General features: G+C 37.2%; 1 pseudogene; it reads left to right on the top strand.

Moving 5' to 3' along the window:
• Positions 1-520: 520 nt before the first annotated feature.
• On the top strand, positions 521-12,216 carry LOC135713385 (glucose dehydrogenase [FAD, quinone]-like; annotated as a pseudogene).
• Positions 12,217-22,006: the final 9,790 nt, after the last annotated feature.

Raw genomic sequence — 22,006 nt, forward strand, 5'->3', positions numbered from 1 at the left:
CGAGTGGAATACGGCGTGCGCGAGGTTGGCATGCGGCATGCTTGATCCACAGTGCTTCAGACTGTTGGTAGACACGATCGCGAGAGGTGTGACCATCCTTGTACTGGAAGAAGGTACCGTGGGTCCGTTGTTTGAGTAACGAAATATTGGCACGTTCGAAAAAAATCTGACCACTTAAGTGACTGTTCAAGTGTGTATCTATATAGTTTAAGCTGAAGAGTTTATTTTTGACCCGGCGAGGAATTTTAGCTCGTGGATATAGAAAGAAAGAAAAAAATAAGAAGATAAAACGGTGGAACGGGATTTTTCTGGGTCTATCTTAAATGTGCCAATTCATCACCGATCCAGGCTGGATTCTATGATATTAATCCGGCAGTGAGAGTAGACTGAGTGAAGTGCCACGATACCAGGTTGTCTTTCAGTGAAATCGGTTAGACTGGAGATTTTGGTGATTGCAAAATGCGTCGAATTAGAAAATTCCATCCTCTTTTGATATGTCTGCTGTTAATTTGTAAATTGAGATCATTTTCGGCGGGCTTTCTCAATGTTTCGATGTTGGAACCAGTGCTTCAGACGGTGTTCGGTTTTACGGGAGAACTGTTTGAAATGAATTATGGTAATCCGCGCCTGAAATCGTCGTATGACTATGTGATTGTTGGTGCCGGGCCAGCAGGTTGTGTATTGGCTAACCGTTTGACGGAAGATACCCGCAGGACTGTGCTTCTGCTGGAAATCGGAAAAGGAGAAATTCCTGTATTTTCCGATCCCCCACTACTGGGCCCAACGTTGGCATCCACGGGATATAATTTTGGATATCAGACTGAGGAGCAGAAGTACGGATGTCAGGGGTTGCGAAACAAAAAGTGCAGTTGGGCTCACGGGCGAGGCGTTGGGGGTTCTTCGATTATCAACAATGTAATTTTTACCAGAGGCAGCAGACTGGACTACGACAGTTGGGCTAAGGCTGGCAATCCCGGTTGGAGCTGGGACGAAATGCTGCCTTACTTTAAAAAGCTGGAACGAGCCAACATTCGAGACTTTGGCAACAACGGGTTTCACGGACGAAGCGGTAGGCTGTCGGTGGAGGACTGTCCGTTTAGGTGAGTGTTTCATGATAACAGATGAGCATAAGAAAAAAAAAATGCGAAATAGCGCTGACACACTTACCATACAATATCTAGATAGAGCTGGAGTTAGGGCGTAACAGCCTTTGTAAACAATGACTCGATGATTTCTAGGAATTCAAGGAACGCCTACATAAAGCAACATATCCATCGAAGTATTCCCCTACTTGATGGTGATGTCGATTTGCCAATGAGAGCCATGGCTTTCAAGAAATCATCGAGATAAAGCATTGTTAACAAAAGCTGTTTCACCCTAATTCCAGCTCTATCTAGATATAGCGAGTCCAGCAATTATGTGATTATGGGATGATATCGTGCGAAGCCAGTGGGTATCTGCTTAATATTCAGACGATGTCCTACATCTTGTTGCTTTGTAGATGAAAAGTTGGATCGACAAATAGTGGACGTGAATGGTTCGGCGCAATGGATAAAGGCAAAACAATAATAATTGTGCAACCGGTATGAAACTTTGTAAAGGTCAATGAGTTTTTTGTTTTCAAACCAGTAGTGTCATAGAAACTGAATTCCTCGATAAAACATGTTTTGTCATTAAATTAACGAAATATAATGTCAAAGCTTCAATCAAATTATTGATCTTTGCTTTGTACTGCTCATTGATCTTTTGCTTTGTACTGCTGAATTTGTAGTCAATCGCTTAGCATGTATCGACTTTTTATTTTCCGTCTGGCCTTCTTCAAGCGTATTGTTAAGTAAATTGTTTCTCTCATACACAAGCATGGCAAATCATTTACATTTAATTCGTGCTTTCATTTTCATTCATTTGCCTCTAACTTTTTTCATCAAAACAATTCCGTAAAATGATGCATGGATTTTTTGTCGATATTGTTATTAGTTAAATCTTTTGTTAACAACTCAAATCTGTACCTCTTATGCATGATGAACTAGAACAGGCAGAACTTGTTATTATTTTTCTGTGAATGCAATTTACATTCACTGAAAAACAATGGTGGGTTCTGTTTGCTCGAGTTCATCATGCATAAGAGATACAGATTTGAGTTATTGACAATATCAAAACCAACTAAAGCTTCATACACGGAATTCCGTTGATGAAAAAAAAAAAAAAATAGAAATCAATGTAAATTAGGGCACGAAATGAATGTAAATGGTTGGCCATGTCAACTAATACATTATTAATACCTAATGTCATACCGCATATTGAAGTCATGCACCATTGTCACGGTCACTGAAATTTTGGATGCGGTCGACAGGTTCACATCATGTATGAGCTTTGATACCATCAAGTTAAGTTCATTTTTGAAACGCTTGTTTAAATCCATTGCCAACCAATTCCTAATCTATTTATCGATGAACCTGCTGCTGGGTAGATTGCATCAATAGATTAATTACCGTTATGAACTAATTTCAATCCTACTACCCGCGCTTTACCTCTGTGTACAACAAAACATGAAACGTAATGTTTTCTTAATATTGTAAAAAAAATATTACCATTTCAGGGAAAAAAAATTCAACGCAAATGATAGCCGCATGGACATGAGCATTATCTGTATAATAAATTATGAGAACATCCAATAAATACTGGGACGGGAGGGAGCATCAGGGCATCATTGAAGTTGTAATTGGACAATGGAGTGGAGTGCAAACCGGAGTCTAGGAGAGAATGTGTACTGTCATTTTAGATAGTTACATTTCACTCCAACAGTTGCAATGAATTTGACGCGCTCTTCTTAAACAAGCCATCCCGTGGGAAGCTTAACATGTATTGCGAATTTCGTTATTTGTTTTGTTGGATCTTATTGTTGGAAGGAGATTCTCTTATTCCCGCGGGTTTCGCGTAATTGCCTCTGCTTACGGGCCCGTCCAACCTTTTTTGGCCCTTCATACAGCAATATTTTGAATTCAAAATGATGACGGAATTTGATCTTGCTGTTGAGTGGAGCCGCATGCAGAGCAAGACCCAAGCTAGGATGGTGGCTACTTACATACATACATACAATAAATTATGAGAACATCCATGGTCGCACTTGTTTAGTTTTTGCATAGTTTTTGTATAGTGCTCATAATTATTTTACAAATAATGCTCATGCTCATAATTTGTCATCCAAGAGTATCCGTGGCATAAAGCTGATAATCTGACGCCATATGCTAATTTTTCTTTGGATTGGCATAATTTGTTCATAATAAAAAAAACCAGTGCAGAGTTATACTTTTTAAGTCCAAAGTCATCCAACGAGTTTAAAGTTCATAGAAATGCATTGTAATGCTATTGTATTTATTTCATCATACAAATACAGGTAGGAAAAGTTGATTTTCATAAGAGTGCTTCATTTAATAAAATATAATGGGTGTAAATATACCTTCCATAAATAGTTATAGGCTTATTTAGTAGGTGTAGTGTATTTTGAGCTATAGTCTAGGAATAAATTTAAAATTTGATGTTTTTTTTATGTTTTCGACTAGGTAGGTCGAAAATAAGCACTTAAGCTGAAAAAGATCTCTATGATACTATCTTTATAAGTATACTAGCTGAGTGTGCCCGGCCTTGCTCGGGATTCAACATTAGCTTGAGTTTATGTGCCGATTCAAAAATGTATGCTATATTTTTCTGTTCATTTGTATGGGAGCCCCCCCCCCCCCTTACAGACGGGGAGGGGTCTCGAACCGTCATAAGAACCTTTCCCGGCCCCAAAAAACCACTGCATACAAATTTTCACGTTAATCGGTTCAATACCTTCCGGTGCTGGTGGTGTAGTGGTAAGCGTGATTACCTCTCACCCCAGCAGACCTGGGTTCAATGCCAGTCGGCGCCGCTGGGATGTTCTGAGACATAACATCTCTGAAAAGGAAGTAAAGCCGTTGGTCTCTGGTTCATGAGTTGGTTTGTCGATAGGTAGGGTCCAGGTGTGGGAGCTGCCTCCTTGACGTCGGGTGCATTGGTACTCAGTACGGAAAATAAGATCAACGGAAAACAATGAAAAAAAATGTATTATTTATATGTCCCTTACTCGAATAGCTGTATTTATTAAACAAAATAATGAAATTAAAACAATAATACTTGGACATATACCCATTTTACCCATTAACAACTGCATATTTGTGAAATCGGTGACAGTTTTTCTGAATCACCCTGGGTAAATTTACCTTTTATGAAGCCTCTTTTTAAGAAGTAGATAACAAATGAAGCGATTTATTTTCATCGGAAGGCACTATTTCAAATCATCTGTATCGGAGTTATAATGTATATTGGTTAAATTTTTTGTTTTTTATTAAAGAGACCGTATTGGTCAAATACTATTTAAAATCATTTTAATGCAAAGAACACCAGATGCTAACAAATAACCCTTAGGCCACCCATTTTGAATGTTTCTTTTGGTTGTAATTCAACCCCACCTATTGTTTCTACCAATTATATTAGCTGAATGTTTATGTTAAATATGATTGTGTTTCCTAAACGGTCCATGATGGATGTAAACAATTCAATAATAATGGACTTAATATAGTCCATAACAGCGAAATTATTACTTTTATTGTAGGTTTTCGAGGGTAGAATCAAGTCATACTCTTATTTAGCTTATCTGTTAAAGGATAAACGTGTATATCATTGAAAACAAAAAATCTGTAACAATAATTAAAAGGGTTTCGATAATAGGCAAATTTACCCATAATGATAGGGATCAGTATCGTAATCCGACGTAAAATTGATCAACGGGGTGGAACTGACGTTTTTAGTTGTCATTTTCGATGATAAATACCAAGGGAAATATTGATAGAATTTCATCGTGAGACTCCAATGATTGCTTTGACGAGGTAATAATAACAAAAAAAGAGGTTTTACTGCATAATTTTCAATTTTATTAAACTGACGTTCAATATCAACAATGCAATAAACGGTCATAGGGTTGCAACGATTATTGTTATTGCCTTGGTAGGGTTTATTTTTCATGCTAATAAGTGTCAATGAATCTGAATTATTTAAAAAATACGGCAAATTTTTTTCAATACTGAAAAATTAATGAATTCCTTTATTTATCGTTGCACTCTGTTCCACAATCGAGTGCTGATCAGTGGGCTACCATACCTGGTAGATATCGCATCCATCATCACATGAGCCAGGACCAACTGCTTTACTTACGTGACCAGAGATTTTTTTGCCTTATAAAAATCCCAACGGCATCACTGGAATTGGTCCCAAGCACTCACGTTTATCACTATACCACCAGCGCCGCCTGAGAAAATAATGGTTTTCTGTGTAACGTTGAGGAACTATTAAATAAATTGTCTACATTTTGGCTCAATTATGCATTTAAGGAACCTTTTTCTGTAATTTTTGCTGAAAATACACTTCGCACAATGATTTTAGCATCTGATTCGGATTTAGCGATCCCATATTTAATGAGAACAGTTTCTATAAATTAACTCGAAAGCAATTTGAGGGGATGATCAATTTTACCCCATATCGATATTTACAAATTTGAGATTTCAAAAATGTCTTAAAAATAAGCAAAACACTTTGAATGATAAGTAATTCCCTTACTTCTTTTTAAATTAAAACGTTTAGGTATGACAAGTACACTTTTAAAATGGATTGGATCATACTTGACAGAAAGAACACAGATGGTCCGCTTTAAAGGAAAAATATCTTCGGCAGTTAATGTTACCTCGGGAGTTTCACAGGGATCTCATTTAGGTCCTTTATTATTTATTTTATTTGTGGATGACGTGAAGTTTGTGTTAAATCGTTTAAATGTGCTCATATATGCTGACGATATGAAATTGTACATGGAAATCTTTGACAATTCTGATTTGGTACATTTAAAAAATGAAATTGATGTTTTCTACAACTGGTGCGTTAAAAGTCTGCTGGATATTAATGTTAAAAAATGCAATATTATATCATATTCCAGCAAAAACACTACTCTAGATTTTACATGTACTCTAGGAAACCAGCTGGTTGTAAGGTGCGATAAAATTAGGGACTTAGGAGTAATTCTTGACTCGAAGTTGACATTTGTAGATCATGTGAATACCACAATTCACAAAGCAAATAATATGTTGGCATTCATAAAAAGATTAAGTTATCATTTTAAAGACCCATATACCATCAAAACACTTTACATAGCTTACGTGTGATCAATTTTCGAATATTGCAGTGTGGTTTGGGCTCCATACCATGAAACTTATATAAATCGTATGGAATCAGTTCAAAAACAGTTTTTGTTATTTGCTCTTAGAAAACTAGGCTGGACCTCTTTTCCCCTTCCTTCTTATGAGTCCCGTTGCATGTTGATAAACATTGAAATACTTAAGAAACGAAGAGAAATTTCCATGATTTCCTTTGTCAATGATATTATCTCACAACGCGTAAATTCAGAAAAAAATATTAGCAAGATTAAATTTTTACGTACCATCACGCATGTTAAGAACTCGAAATGTATTTCAACTGTCACCTCACAGAACGAATTATGGTAAAAATGGACCAATTAATAGAATGATGAGAGTGTATTATAATTATTGTGAGCATATAGATCTAATGATGTCTAAAGATACAGTAAGGAGAACACTAACTGCTAGGATTTCATCTCGTTAAGTTTATAACAATTTTTATTTTTTAGATATTTGTATATACAGTCTACATTTACTGACAATTTCAAATAAAACGTATGTTTTAAAATAGCATGCAAGGCAACAGCATTCGGTCTACACTGATTGACGACAAATAAATAAGAAAGATAAAACTGCATAACTACTGATTTTAATACCATTAGTATGTCAATTTCGTTTAATGTAGACATTTATGACTATATTTACAGTATTGAGTGATTAACTTACGGGGCCGTAGTTTATGAAGAATCGAACAATAAATAAAATTCTTTATATGTACATGCTCTGATTGAAACACTCCAAGTTCATTTCAAGCTTGTTGCTTCTTTACATGGCCACTAGGGTGGTCAACTTTACAACCATCTGTTAACCACTACTATTTCAATGCGTATTGCGGTCTCCAACAACTGCGTAAAATTTCAACAGATGTATAGAAAACGGAACGATCCTATTAATTTGCTTACCAACAATCCAAATATTACTCAAATATCATCAAATATCGGGCTTAGATTAAGAATGCTATACAAAACAACTTTGTCTAAATGGGACGGTCCCGGCCTACTGGCCTACATACCTCTCACGCCAAAGTCATGAATTCAATTCTCATCTCCGGACAAGTCATGAATGACCCAAGAGTGATGACCCACGCAAGGGGTTGGACACTCCGCAAAGTGTGCCAAAAACAGATGTAAGCACACTTGGGCACACTCATTGACACAGTTTGGCACCCATGGTTCATGATATTTAAAGTTACTAGCGAAACTGAACATTCTCTGCGCCTGCACAGCACAAATGATCAAATCATTGTTGTTGACAAATCAAATGTTTGCATTTTAAAACTCAACCTAGAATTTTCGCTTCATTCCCCAACAGCGCAAATCCTGTGGTCTGTCCGAAGCAGTTATTCATTCTGCGCAATGCAGACCAAAGCCAGGGTAATTGCTGATGATTAACATCGTTTCTTGTGGGGGCAAAGAAACGGCCAAGAAAGGAATAAGGAAGAGAAATGACCCTTTACTGAACAGTTCTAAATCGGATAAAGCTGAATTTTATTTTACTGTGGCTGCGGGATTCTTTCTTTCGCTGACCGTTGCTCCACGGGAACATGATCATTCCAGTCGCTTTCGTTCGGATTCCACTGCTTGTTGTGTTGTTTTTTTCAAAATAAAACATTCAAACTGGCAAACTAACCGGATTGCCAAACTTGATATTTTTCACAAGCAATCAAAAGTTACTTAGATGACGCACTCTCGGCACAGCTGCGGCACACTGAGAAATAAGTGGCACAAAATAAGTGTGTAGAGTGGCCACCCCTTGGACCCAAACTAATGGCCACTGACTGGCCACTCTTGTAGGCTTGAAGGTCGTGCAGCTAGCAGCATCAGGTCTATTGGGAGTGCCACGAAGAGAGGGTTCAATTCCCGGGGTTTTCCAAATCTAATGCTGGTGTCCAGCATTCTGATTTGGAAAACCCTTTTCTCTAAGACAGAATAGAGATATTGGACACATCAGTTCAGGCTAAATTTCAAAAACGACGATGGAAGAGCAGCGATCCGATTGACTATCAGAGGGGACTCAGATAGCCTAGTCAGTAACGGCACTGTTGCGTCACAATAAACGAATTCATGGATTGCCAATGCTTAAAGAAAAATAGGTAGGGTAGATAACTACTTCAGCCTAATCGCCCATTTCGGGCCTATCGAGCAGAAAACATCAAATAAATTCTTGATTTCAGAGTTAACTAGTCAATTGCGCTTTTGGTACGATACATTATTGCCATAAACAAAAGAAGCGCTCCGACCGAATCATTTTTTATCTTCATCCGATAGGCCGAAGTGAATTCATTGGCGTTTCAATAGCGTTTCAATGCGTTAGGCCGAGTTTAGAATCCGTAGGCGGAGTTTGGCGTCAAGAAGCAGTGTTAGACTTTTGACAATATCTCAACGATTGGTTTCTTTTTATCAAATCTTACGGTACATACGGAAAGGTAAATAAATTTGAAAGCCATAAGTAATAATAACATTCCGTTTGGTGCTAAACTGCGCTAGATTAAGAAAGAATAATCCGGGTTGAGCTTAATGGGTCGGAAATGGTCATATGGGGAAAATGGATCACACCATTCGAGCAGTTTAAAAATGATGTTTCCTACTGCTCGGACTTTTCGATGGAACAATATTTTGAAAAAAAAAAGAAATCTTTTAGAACATGGAGAAAATGTGATCTTATTTGTGCTAAGCTAAAAATGCAGGAATATATTGCTTCATTTCCCTAAAAGCACTGGCTTCAAAACTGCTCTACAATATGATTAATCGATCATCGGAGTGAAATTCATCCAAATGACTTTTTTTTTAGGGCTGCAACATCTTGTAAGCGAATGTTTATCTTAACTTAGTGACACTGAAGTTGAAGTATTTTAAATATTATAAAAATTGCCTGTATTCATAGTCGTAACTATGATTTGTTTTAAATCATTTGCTTAATCGTTATTTGCTCGATGGAGTTCGCAGGTATACCCAGCCCCCCATTAGATAAAAGCAAAACATTCCTGAGATTTTTAAAAAAATTCCTAAAAATAAGCAAATCATCCAACATGGCATCCTATTGAGATTTTTTTAGATTACTTTTTTGGATTCAGTACACGATTTTGCATTAGGATCATAAGTCAATGTTCAAACTTACTCCTACGTTGTGTCTCACTTTTCTAATTGTGGCCCAGCACGGCCCTAGTGTGCGCACAGGGAAGTAAGTGCATACGATGCACTTGAGAATAGCAGAGATGACAAGACGACTAGAACGATACACATACTTGCAGTTTTTGGGATGCACAAAATTGAAAAATTTGTTTATTCACTTCGAGCTACTGATAATGACCGACTGATCTAAACAAATGATGATGATGACGAAAAAACCCGAATACAAGCAACCGAAGACATAAGGTTGCCAGTTTACCTATATGCGGTGCTGTATGGGCTCGCTACCATAAACTTCACATTATGTTTCATCAGTCAAACATTGATGTTATTTTTATTTTTATTTTTATTTGTAAACTAGTGTTATTTTTGCCATGTACATTTAAAATTTAAAATGAAAAACATAAAAAAAAACATGATTTAAGGGACTGGTATCATCTTCGATTTAGTTCCTCTTATGAAAGTTCGGATAGTGTATTTTCGTGTTTACTTAACGGATTGTTCCAGTATATTTTTGAATATTTCTAGGTTTGAGAAATCTTACGTTTTCTTCACAACCTTTTATTCATAGATGTTAAGGCTACTAAGATTATGAAAAGCTTAAAAAAATATTGTAGGATGGGCACAAAAAATAAGAAAACCCCGTTTTGTCACAGCGTCCAAAATTTATAAGAGAAGCGAATTCTAAGATCCCAAAAATATGTAATAGTATATTTTAATATTTGTTTTTGTTGAGTTAACTTCATAAAAAGGATATGACATAAATAATTGAAGAACCTTTTATCATTTTAAAACATGTTTTACGGATTTAGATAGGCAAATTAAATCATTTTCGACACAGTCCGAATACTACGCAATACACAAGGTTAAACTTGTGAAACGAAATTTTGGATATTTTAAACGTTACATTACAAAAGATTCTTTTAAAAATAATTTGCACTAAAGGGCAATAGTATCAGCTACCGAGAAACAGTGCTGCCAAGTTTAATGTGGTACTACTGGATTTAGTTGATTCGGGGAAGTAAATGTGCTTTTTGATGTAAAACAAACATGCATTAAAGATAATAATTAAATGTGTTTAGCTTACGCTGAAGATAAGCCAATTATCGAAATATTACAATCTATGCCTGAATTTGACCTATTTTAGGAATACTGCGTTCACGTTTATTAGTCAAAAATGCGTTCACGTTTATTAGTCAAAAAATCAGTCATTTACCGCATCGAAAAAAAAATGTCATAGCTGCTGCTATTTTTTGAATAAGTTTATTGTAAATTGAATGCCATGGTACAAAAGCTCGCTGATGTGCAACAATAAACACCGCCATTCATAATAAACAATGCATAATTAACATTATGCCGCTCGCTAGACGACCGTTTGGAAATAATTCATTCATTTTAGTTTTTAATTTTGCAGATCTGAAATTGCCACCGCCGTTGTGAAGGGCGCCCAACAAGCCGGTTACCGCTATTTGGATTACAATGCCGGGGACCTCATTGGAGTATCGTACTTACAAGCGCACACCTACAAGGGGCATCGTGCCACCGGCGGTAATTCCTACCTGAAGGACATCATCAACCGACCGAATCTGCACGTCATGACCCGTTCGTGGGTCACTAAGGTTCTCATAGATCCCGGTAGGTTTGTGTGTCAGTTATGAAAGAGAGTCGTGGTACCGATGGTTTGGGTGATTGTTCTTTCAGGAACCAAGGAAGCTATGGGAGTTCGGTTTGTAAACGGGAAGCGAAGCTACACCGTTTGGGCGACACGGGAGGTGATTCTTGCGGCTGGGGCGTTCGAGAGTGCGAAGCTCTTGATGCTGTCCGGTGTTGGCCCGGCTAAGCATTTGAAGAAGCATGGCATTGAGGTATTGAAAGATTTGCCGGTGGGAAAACAGGTGACGGAACATGGAGGGGTATACGGACCGGTGTTTATTATGCATAATGACCCGGATGGACTGAAAAGTTTGGAGCAATTGACATCGGTCAATGAAATAATGAAATTTAATAACGGCAAAGGACCAATGACGTCTAATTCAGTGGAGACTTTGATGTACGTGAAGTCACCTGTTGCTGAGGACCCGGATCCTGGACTTCCGGACGTGGAGATAATGCAGGCTTTTATTACGTTCGGATTTGATTCGTCTCCATCTACCAAGTTTGCCTATCAATTGAGCGATGAAATTGACGAAGAATATTTCCGTCCACTCAACAGCCAAAGAGCGTTCATGTATCTTCCCATGCTGTTGAAGGCCCGTGCCCGTGGTCAAGTTCGCCTAAAATCTACCAATCCTTTCCGTCATCCGGAATTTAAGTATCAGTATTTCGAGGACGATCGAGATGTGGAAGCATTGGTTTATGGAATTTTGCATGCAATAAACGTCACTTCGCAACCGGCCTTTAAGCATTTGGGTGTAGAATTGTACGCGAATAAAGTTCCAGGGTGTGAGTACTTAAAGTTCAATACGTTGGACTACTGGCGTTGCCATGTTCGAACCTTGACTGCGACCTTCCAACATCAGGTGAAACTTTTATAGGTAACTGAGGCGAAAGATTCAATTCTGATAGTTGATTTTGGTTTTAGGTGGCCACATGCAAAATGGGGCCAGCAAGTGATCCAAAAGCAGTAGTTGATCCCCGCCTGAGGGTCTACGGCATCAAACGACTACGAGTGGCTGACGTGGGAATAATTCCCGATTCCCCTACCGGCCACACGAGTGCGCACAGTTTTGTGATAGGCGAGAAGGCAGCCGATATGATTAAAAAAGATAACGGAGACCTTGCATATAAGTCGTTGTAGGCTTTTTGTTTGGTATAGATTAGCAGCGTAATGCTTTATTTTTGTCAATAAATGTTAGTACCGAAAATAGGTATGCTCTTTTTTCAGTTTGCTTGTGAAATGGCCCATGACATGAGTGACATTGGCTGGGACGGCGGCGAATGTGTTTTACGAGCGTGTAGTGGTCATTATTGGCGGTTGCAGCACCGGCAGGTTGTGGTTAATGAGCAAAAGAAAAGCCGTAAACTTGCTCTACAACTTGCACCGACGTGGGGTTTGGTAATTTTGTGTTGTAGTGTAGTGTGTACAAATGTGGCTTGATTTTTTTTGTATAATGCGTTAGTTGTTATTATTGATTGTAACATGGCTCTGCCTTATGATTATAGTTTGGTGAGCCTTATAATTCGATGCATAAAAGTGTGAGTTGTAAATGCTTCTATAAGGTACTTTTTATGCTTCATTACAGAAGCCAGTCAGGAGTTGTAGGTAGCTGTAATGAGAGCTAATTTTGTTATACGGCAGTGTTTGGATGTAGATCATTGATTCACGATGTCTTCTGTTGAGTTGCTTGAGTGAACATAATAAAACTATAGTGAAATTTTATTCAATCATCTTCGGGTAGAAGTGGTAGTTGGCGTTCTTTTGATACCGGCACAAGCAGGTATTTTGATTCTAACCCCCAACATGTGTAATTATAGAAATTTTTAAACGACCATTTACATTTTATATGTGTTAATATTATTTTTTTAAATGTAGAACGAAACTGAAGAACCACGCAGTGCGTAAGGTGGATCAACCAGATGGAAGGTGACCAGCGGATACTCAACATACAGTGTGGTTGACGACAGGCAGCAATGGATCGAGTGAAATGGAGACGACTTCTGTGTACAGCTAAGGACAACCAGGCCTTAGCCTGAATAGTAAGTTTAGTAACTAATCTATTGTCCCACATATCAATTTGGAACTTGTTATCTTATGGAAAGAGATTCCCGAATACAAGTGCCAAAATTTTCATAAATAATTGTGCAAATAAATATTTTATATTTTGGCATTTTTACGTCCCCACAAGGACTTTACATCAGCTCTCAACTTAGTGTTGTTTGAGCACTTCGACAGCGGTTAATTAAGAGCTAGCCTGTACCATTTTGCATTTTTATTATTGTGTGGCAAGTACAACGGTACTCTTTGCACAAGGAAGTCGAGAAATTTCCCAGCGAGATGCATTCCTAGGCCGAGAATCTAAACAGTCATGGTGACTGAGCAAATATTTTTCGTAATTTTTAACTCATCATACAATTCAACAATACAAATTCAATACCGTAATTCGGTGCATCAACGTTAATATGGAAATTATTTTTTACATGAAATAAATGTGTAGAACTTATGGTATTAAAATCGATAGACTATGATGACGCTGTCGTTCAGCACAATTCAAGCACAACATGTTGAAAAGGCATACAAGCTTTTTGTAAACAAACTGTCTTATGCCCTTTTTTCGCCACCCATATGACACCAACGCAAACCTTTAATATCACCGGGTAGGGTGAAATTGCTGGTTTGCGTGGGCGACCCTCGGTTGGTGAGAAAAGTGCCTACAAAGGTTTGTTTACAAAAAGCTTGTATGCCCTTTTCACATGTGGCTCTTGAATTACTTATTACATTGAGTGTTTTGTTTAGTTTTTGGACATTTTTAAAATCATTAATTGGGAAATATAGATATTGGAAGAAATTGCTTAAAAGTAACTTTCTTTATTAAATTTGGAATCAATAAATCCTTGTACGAAATAAATTTTCAGCAGATGTTATGGAAAATATTTGTATATATTTTCAAATGCACTTGCGCCTAAATGTAGGTATTTTTATATCACTGGTAATTTCACAGAAAATCGGCAAATGAAAAACTTCGAATGTGATTCAAAATGTCGTGTTGGGTTGTAAAAACAACGCGGAAGATTTTTTCAATTACCGCGAGTGAACAAACCGGTCCTTTTTCAGAGACAGAATTTGAATATAGGAATATATTTCCATATACGCGCCAGATTTCGAAACATCACATTTCGAAATCTGGAAGTGTGTTTGCAGTACCATTATTCATAGGATAACGGTAGTGTTTACATGCGGGGCTTATTGTATGTGAAAGTAACCTCGGAATGGACGTGAATTACCAGGCATTCTGAAATGGGTTGCTGAATCTGCAGTAGAGCTATCGCTTTCTAACTCCCGGACTAAACTTGCTTTAAATGATTACATCAAGGACTGTTGTAAGCAAATTTCTTCCATAATACCACTACCGGCCAGTGGGGGTTAGATTGAGTACACACACATACACACACACACACACACACACTGGTAATTTCACAGATAATGATCAATTTCTAACATTGTAAACAAATTAAAATAGATTGATTGACACTTAGTTCAATGAAAAATTCTACACAGGATAACAATCGTTTCAACCCTATGATTCTATTTTTGAAAACTGACATTGAATGATCGTATCGTCAATCGTCAATCAGTGTGGACGCGTTTTTTAGTCGCTCCTAGCCGCGTGCGCTTTAATTTCGTTTTCATTTTATTTTATTTTTTTTTGCGTGCGGGTGCCGTTTTGCGTGTGTGTTTTTTTTTTTTAACTTTTGTTGTTGTACGCCGTTAAAATGAGCTGTGAAATTTGTGCTGTGGATTCTTCCACTGACTCCGGCATGTGGAAATGTGCTGGATGCCCGCGTCAATTCCACGCAGCCTGTCTAGGATTATCTGTACCTGTGCCTGTTCAGAGGAGCTCAATTCGCAAGAGAGACAAGACAATCAACATTTTGTCTTATGTATTACCATGCTGTAGCTCATGCCAAACTATGATAACGGCTAGTTTTGAGTTCAACGCGCTTGTGGAGCAACAAGCGCGGCTGGTCGACCAAGTCAACAAAAACACGGAGGTGACTCATCGCTCCACGGTTCACCCAAATAATGCTGACATTGTCCATGAAGCGATCGACCGACTCGATGCTTTACTCGTCGATATAAAAAAACATTGAATTTTGCAAATTCAATGCCAACAATGACAGCAGGAATTTCCAAAGACCTTAACTTTCTCAAGGACGAGCTGAAAAATATCAGCAATATAACTTCTGACCTGTGCTCTACTGTTGCAATGCAACAAAACCCTATACTAGGGTTAGGTATTGTATTAGATGAGCTGAAATCGTTATCGGCTGGTATTGGCAACATCGAAACCCAAATTAACTGTGTCACACTTAATATGCCAGACTCCCCATACGAAGTGATATCACCATCACCTGACTCTCTCCCCAGTTTGCTGGAAGAGTTAAACAATGAGCAAAACGTTGATGACTCAGGGTGGCGTCTTTTGGGCATGAGGAGGGTCTGGAAGGCAGACTGGTCAGATTACGACGCGCGCAAATCACGACGGCTAAATCAACAAAAACATGCTGAAAAAGCTAGAAGGAAAAGGAAACAAAATACAGCACGAAATTATTCTAACGTAAGGAACAACATACACAGCAACAGTTTAAAGCATCGTAATCATCGAAACATGAATTCCGACAACGGTTACAGTACCAATCACAGCAATATTTTCGGTCACCGGAGCATCATTCGACATAACGAACAGGATAACATTAATAGCAATAACAAAAACAACAGTTCCTACCAGTCCCACATCAGAAATCATGGCAACCCCCGTTTTCTTCCACCTGATCGAGAGCTGCTTTCAGCAGCAAAAAATGTCTTCAACAAACCACCGGTTAATTATCAACCTACGATGCAGTTTGAAAAAAGGGAAACTATAAACCCGTACCCAGTAAGCGGTCTTCAGAATTCACATGGTATGGCTCCGGGGAATTCTTCCTCTACATCGTGTCAGCCGTGCACATGTAGACATGCGTGTTTTCGGCACCACTGACGCACTCACCTGAGGTAGAATATGACAACATAGCTGAGCCCGAGGATCATGGCATCTCACATAACTTGAGGGATTTCGGACAGGATGCAGCCACTTCACCCCCTGACCAGCACGACGTGAGTGACCATGTCGCTAGTTTATCAAGTAGCTCTTTTTTAAGTGAAACTACAGTCTATTGCCAAAATTTTAACCGTATGCGTAGTGCGTATAAAATAAATGAAATTCATAATAAAATAAGCGGATGCACATATGATATAATAATTGGAACAGAAACTAGTTGGTCTGATAGCATTAATAGCGAAGAGGTCTTTGGTAGTAAATATTGTGTTTTTCGATGTGACCGCGATTTATCATTATCAGGTAAAAAATCAGGTGGTGGTGTACTTATTGCTGTGAATGCTACATTTCTAGCTGAACAAATTGTTAGTGAAAGCCAAAAAGAATTTGAAGATGTGTGGGTTAAAATTTTAATAAACGGCGAAGAACATCTTTTCGCTTCTGTCTACTTTCCTCCACACTTTTCCAAAAAACCAGCTTACGAAAAGTTTTTCACTGCTGCAGAACTGAAAATTCAAAGAGAAGATCCAAGAACCAAATTCATATTTATGGTGATTTTAACCAGAATACTGTTAATTTTATACAGGATAGTGATAATGATTCTCTGTTGTTACCAATTGTAGGAGAAAACGATACTTTGCAATTCATCTTTGATAAAAGCAGCCACTTGGGACTTCATCAAATTAACCATGTTCGTAACCAGCTCAATTCCTATTTGGATCTTATGTTTACTAATTGTACAGAAGATTTTTGTATTGTAGAAGCAGCAGTTCCATTATGGAAGAATGAAAAATTTCATACGGCTATTGAATACTCAGTGTTCACAGACTCGCATCGGTCACGCCCAAGCGTTGTTGATTTTGAATTAGTTTATGATTTTAAAAATGCAAATGTTCCTGAATTTAACAACAGACTGAATAACATAAGTTGGCAAAACCTTTTAAAAGATGAAAACAACATGGACAAGGCTGTTGACATATTTTATACTAACTTATACAATATTATTGAAGAATTCGTTCCTAAAAGACAAAAGAGAATAGTGAACAGCACCAAATATCCTGTGTGGTATACACAAGAAATCAGAAATATTAAAAACAGGAAGCAAAAAGCACACAAGGCGTATAAAAAGTTTAAAACGTCACAAAATTTAGAAAAATACGTTGAAATTTGCGGAGCACTTGAGGCAGAAATATCGTCAGCATATGAGAATTACAATTCAAGAGTAGAGAACAATATAAAATCAGATCCCAAAACGTTCTTTAACTTCGCGAACGAAAAAATGAAGTCATGTACATTCCCATCACGCATGCAGTTTGAAGAGTGTGATAGCACTGATAGTGAGAATATTTGTAACCTATTTGCTCGTTTTTTCCAAAACACATATAAGAAATCCAGTAATGCTCTCGATTTGAACTATTTTTCTTACCTACATGAAGGGGAAAATGACGTATCAGTTAAAAATATCACTGTTAAAGAAATTTTTATGACTTTTGAAAGTCTCGGTGGAGTTCAAAGGACCTGGTCCTGATGAAATACCTCCATTTTTATTGAAAAAAATAGCAACAAGTTTTGTTAAACCATTGTTTTGGCTTTACAATTTATCTCTCAAAACAGGTGATTTTCCAAAAAATTGGAAGAAATCATTTTTAGTTCCAATATTTAAATCTGGCAAACGGTCAGATATTAAAAACTATAGAGGTATTGCAATTATGTCATGCATTCCTAAAATGTTTGAAGCAATTGTTAACCAGAAAATATTTAACCAGGTTAAGCATCGCATTTCAAATAATCAACATGGTTTTTTTAAAGGTCGGTCAACGTCTACTAATCTGTTGGAATTTGTAAACTTTTCTATTGAAGCAATGGATAGAGGTAATACCGTTGAAACCTTATACACTGACTTTAGTAAGGCCTTTGACAGAGTAGACATTCCCTTACTTCTTTTTAAATTAAAACGTTTAGGTATGTCAAGTACACTTTTAAAATGGATTGGATCATACTTGACAGAAAGAACACAGATGGTCCGCTTTAAAGGAAAAATATCTTCGTCAGTTAATGTTACCTCGGGAGTTCCACAGGGATCTCATTTAGGTCCTTTATTATTTATTTTATTTGTGGATGACGTGAAGTTTGTGTTAAATCGTTTAAATGTGCTCATATATGCTGACGATATGAAACTGTACATGGAAATCTTTGACAATTCTGATTTGCTACATTTTAAAAATGAAATTGATGTTTTCTACAACTGGTGCGTTAAAAGTCTGCTGGATATTAATGTTAAAAAATGCAATATTATATCATATTCCAGAAAAAACACTACTCTAAATTTTACATGTACTCTAGGAAACCAGCTGGTTGTAAGGTGCGATAAAATTAGGGACTTAGGAGTAATTCTTGACTCGAAGTTGACATTTGTAGATCATGTGAATACCACAATTCACAAAGCAAATAATATGTTGGGATTCATAAAAAGATTTAGTTATCATTTTAAAGACCCATATACCATCAAAACACTTTATATAGCTTACGTGAGATCAATTCTCGAATACTGCAGTGTGGTTTGGGCTCCATACCATGAAACTTATATAAATCGTATGGAATCAGTTCAAAAACAGTTTTTGTTATTTGCTCTTAGGAAACTAGGCTGGACCTCTTTTCCCCTTCCTTCTTATGAGTCCCGTTGCATGTTGATAAACATTGAAACACTTAAGAAACGAAGAGAAATTTCCATGATTTCCTTTGTCAATGATATTATCTCACAACGCGTAAATTCAGAAAAAAATATTAGCAAGATTAAATTTTTACGTACCATCACGCATGTTAAGAACTCGAAATGTATTTCAACTGTCACTTCACAGAACGAATTATGGTAAAAATGGACCAATTAATAGAATGATGAGAGTGTATAATAATTATTGTGAGCATATAGATCTAACGATGTCTAAAGATACAGTAAGGAGAACACTAACTGCTAGGATTTCATCTCGTTAAGTTTAAAACAATTTTTATTTTTTTGATATTTGTATATGCAGTCTACATTTACTGACAATTTCAAATAAAATGTATGTTTTAAAATAGCATGTAAGGCAACAGCACTATTGTAAAACGGTCTACACTGATTGACGACAATTAAATAAATAAATAAATAAATGATATTGAACGTCAATTGAATAAAATTGAAAATTATTTAGAAAAATCTATCTTTTTATAATGAGAATCTCGCCAAAGAATAGCAGACTCGGGCCCCACAGATCCTAAATTCGGCACTACCCAGCATCGTCTTAGTCTTAGTTTTCGTTTTTTTTTCCTTGATTTGTTTTTCGTCTATCTTTGTTTTCCGAGCTGAGCAGCAATGCTACCGACGCCAGGGAGGCAGCTCCCACACCTGGACCCTACCTCTCGACCCATCAACTCATGAACCGGGGATCAACGGCTTTACTTCCCTTCCGTGATCAGAGATGTTATGCCTCAGAACATCCCGACTGGGATTGAACCCAGGCCTGCTGGGGTGAGAGGTAACCGCTTACCACTACACCACCGGCGCCGCTTACAAATAAGTTGTATACCTTTTTATTTATTTATTTATTTTTTATCCCCATAGGATTGCAATGATCGTGGTTGATGGGAAAATTTTACAAGTGACCACGATGCCGGACGGATTAGTCTATGGTGACCAATTAAACACCGGATTCACGATCTTGATTAATCATAATCTTCTTGAAAATCTTTATGGTTCGGTAATCGCTGGTCTGTCTTTGTCTATGTCTTCTTCTCATTCGTACGTCAGTTTTAATGTCTGGATGTTTTCTTGTCTAATGTCATGATGTGTTTATGTATCTGTGTGTATGTGTGTGTTTGTGTGTTTACACCAAATGATATTATATTTCTTCCTCATCTCCTAGTTTTAACTGCGTTCAAGAATAATTATTTAAAAAAATATAAAAAAAAAACGTTGCAAAAGTTCATACTATAATATATCTAACTTACTATCCACATTTGTTGACTTATACCTAAATGTATTTTTTTAATTATATGACGATAAGTTGCTCAAAATAGCAGCCAGTAATTCCGTACCAGAATCCGCCTCCAGTTCAATGTCTTTCGATATTTTCGAAGGCGAACACTCCGCAACCTATTCTTGCTAGTGATTCTGTCCAATTGTAAGGTATACAAATAATAGTCATTCGTAAATTTATTATTGAATATATGGACGAATCATCTATTATTGAATAACTATTATTTACGATAATTACATGAAATAAATAAAATATAAACTACAAACAAAACGTGACAACTAAAATCTCAAACAGGTATTCTCACAAATTTATTTCACGCAACCAGGAATCTGAAACCCATTAGACGCTATAATGATACTCTGCACATGCTAGACACAAGAAGAGGCCAAAAGGCAAGCGTCCGACACACAAAACCCGCCAAATCCACTCGCAGCCACAATCAACGATTCTACGAATCGCGAGCGCTCACGAATCATAAAACCGCTGACTGCGACACTCTGAAAGCGAAACTGACAGGCCCTATGCGTCAAACACCCGCCCTCCAATCTCCTCCCACATCCAACAAACACAAATCCCCACTAAAACATCTAACGAATTCAAAATTTCGAAAATCACTCATCTATAGCAAGTGAGTGGAAGCAACCCTGCATGCAACCATTCTTCATGATACACTTTTTCTGCCTATCTTTCTATTAGGCCTGTGGACATGCGCTAGCTTCGAAACTTCTAACTAAACTGGGAAATCTATCAGATCACAAAAACTTGAAAAAACTTTCAAAGGTATTATTGATTATTTTACGCAAAAACGAGCAAGTAATATTATATATTTTGTATCGTATGCAAATGTCAATTGACTGTAACAAAAATAATATGCTAAAATAAAATAAAATTTTAATAACATGATATGCAAAATTTACTAGCAGATCATTACTTTATTGGTGAGAAGTTTCGAATAGGCCCTCCCAGTTCCTCTGTATACAGAACAAATCTGATACTATAATCAGAATTGCTCAGTCTGCATGAAGCAGCCGATTTCAACAAGGAAGTTCTATTAACAATCAAGAATTAATCGTTAAAGGCATACTAAAGCATTAAGAAGGTGATATGTGTCACTATAGGAAATCATCATATATAAAGAAATTAAACATAACCCTTTGCTTCAGTACCGTCAACCACCATGTCCATCGGGAGGAAAGTTTTGTGCCTTTTTATTTTATATCGCAAAACAACAGATTTCTCTCACTCCATCTCAAACCCCTTCCTGCTGAAAGAGCTACGTTACAATGCTTCTACTGAAATCCATGAGTCCAATTAACAGCTTGAAAACACGATCACTCTGGAATCACCTGTGCGAAAAAAAAGCTCTTAAGCAAACCCCACACGCATCAATATATTGACGCGAAGGGGAATTATTGACAATAATATTGATAATGTGAATTCAGAAATATTGTCAATCTTGATATATTGACGTCAATATAGAATGTATTGACAATAAGTGGACCCTACACGACTGTGTGTATTGACAATAATCGTATTGTCAATATATTCTATATTGACGTCAATACATCGGTATTGACAATATTTCTGTATTCACATCATCAATATTATTGTCAATACTTGTAAGTATTGACAATATTTCTTACGGTGTGGGGTTTGCTATACGATTATTGTCAATAAAAGCAACCGTGTAGGGTCCACTTTAGTCTGCGTCCGTATTCTTCTGGGAATCAAAAATTCATCACGTACGCACTATCGCATAGGCTTAAAACGATTCGTGCACGTTCGCTATAACTAGCAACGAACAAGTAAGTTACATCCCAGTTCTCACTATTGTACCAGCCATA

This window comes from Ochlerotatus camptorhynchus, unplaced genomic scaffold (assembly GCF_037179485.1).
Source record: "Ochlerotatus camptorhynchus isolate MF236.1 unplaced genomic scaffold, CSIRO-AGI_Acam_v1.1 ptg000551l, whole genome shotgun sequence".
NCBI lineage: Eukaryota > Metazoa > Arthropoda > Insecta > Diptera > Culicidae > Ochlerotatus > Ochlerotatus camptorhynchus.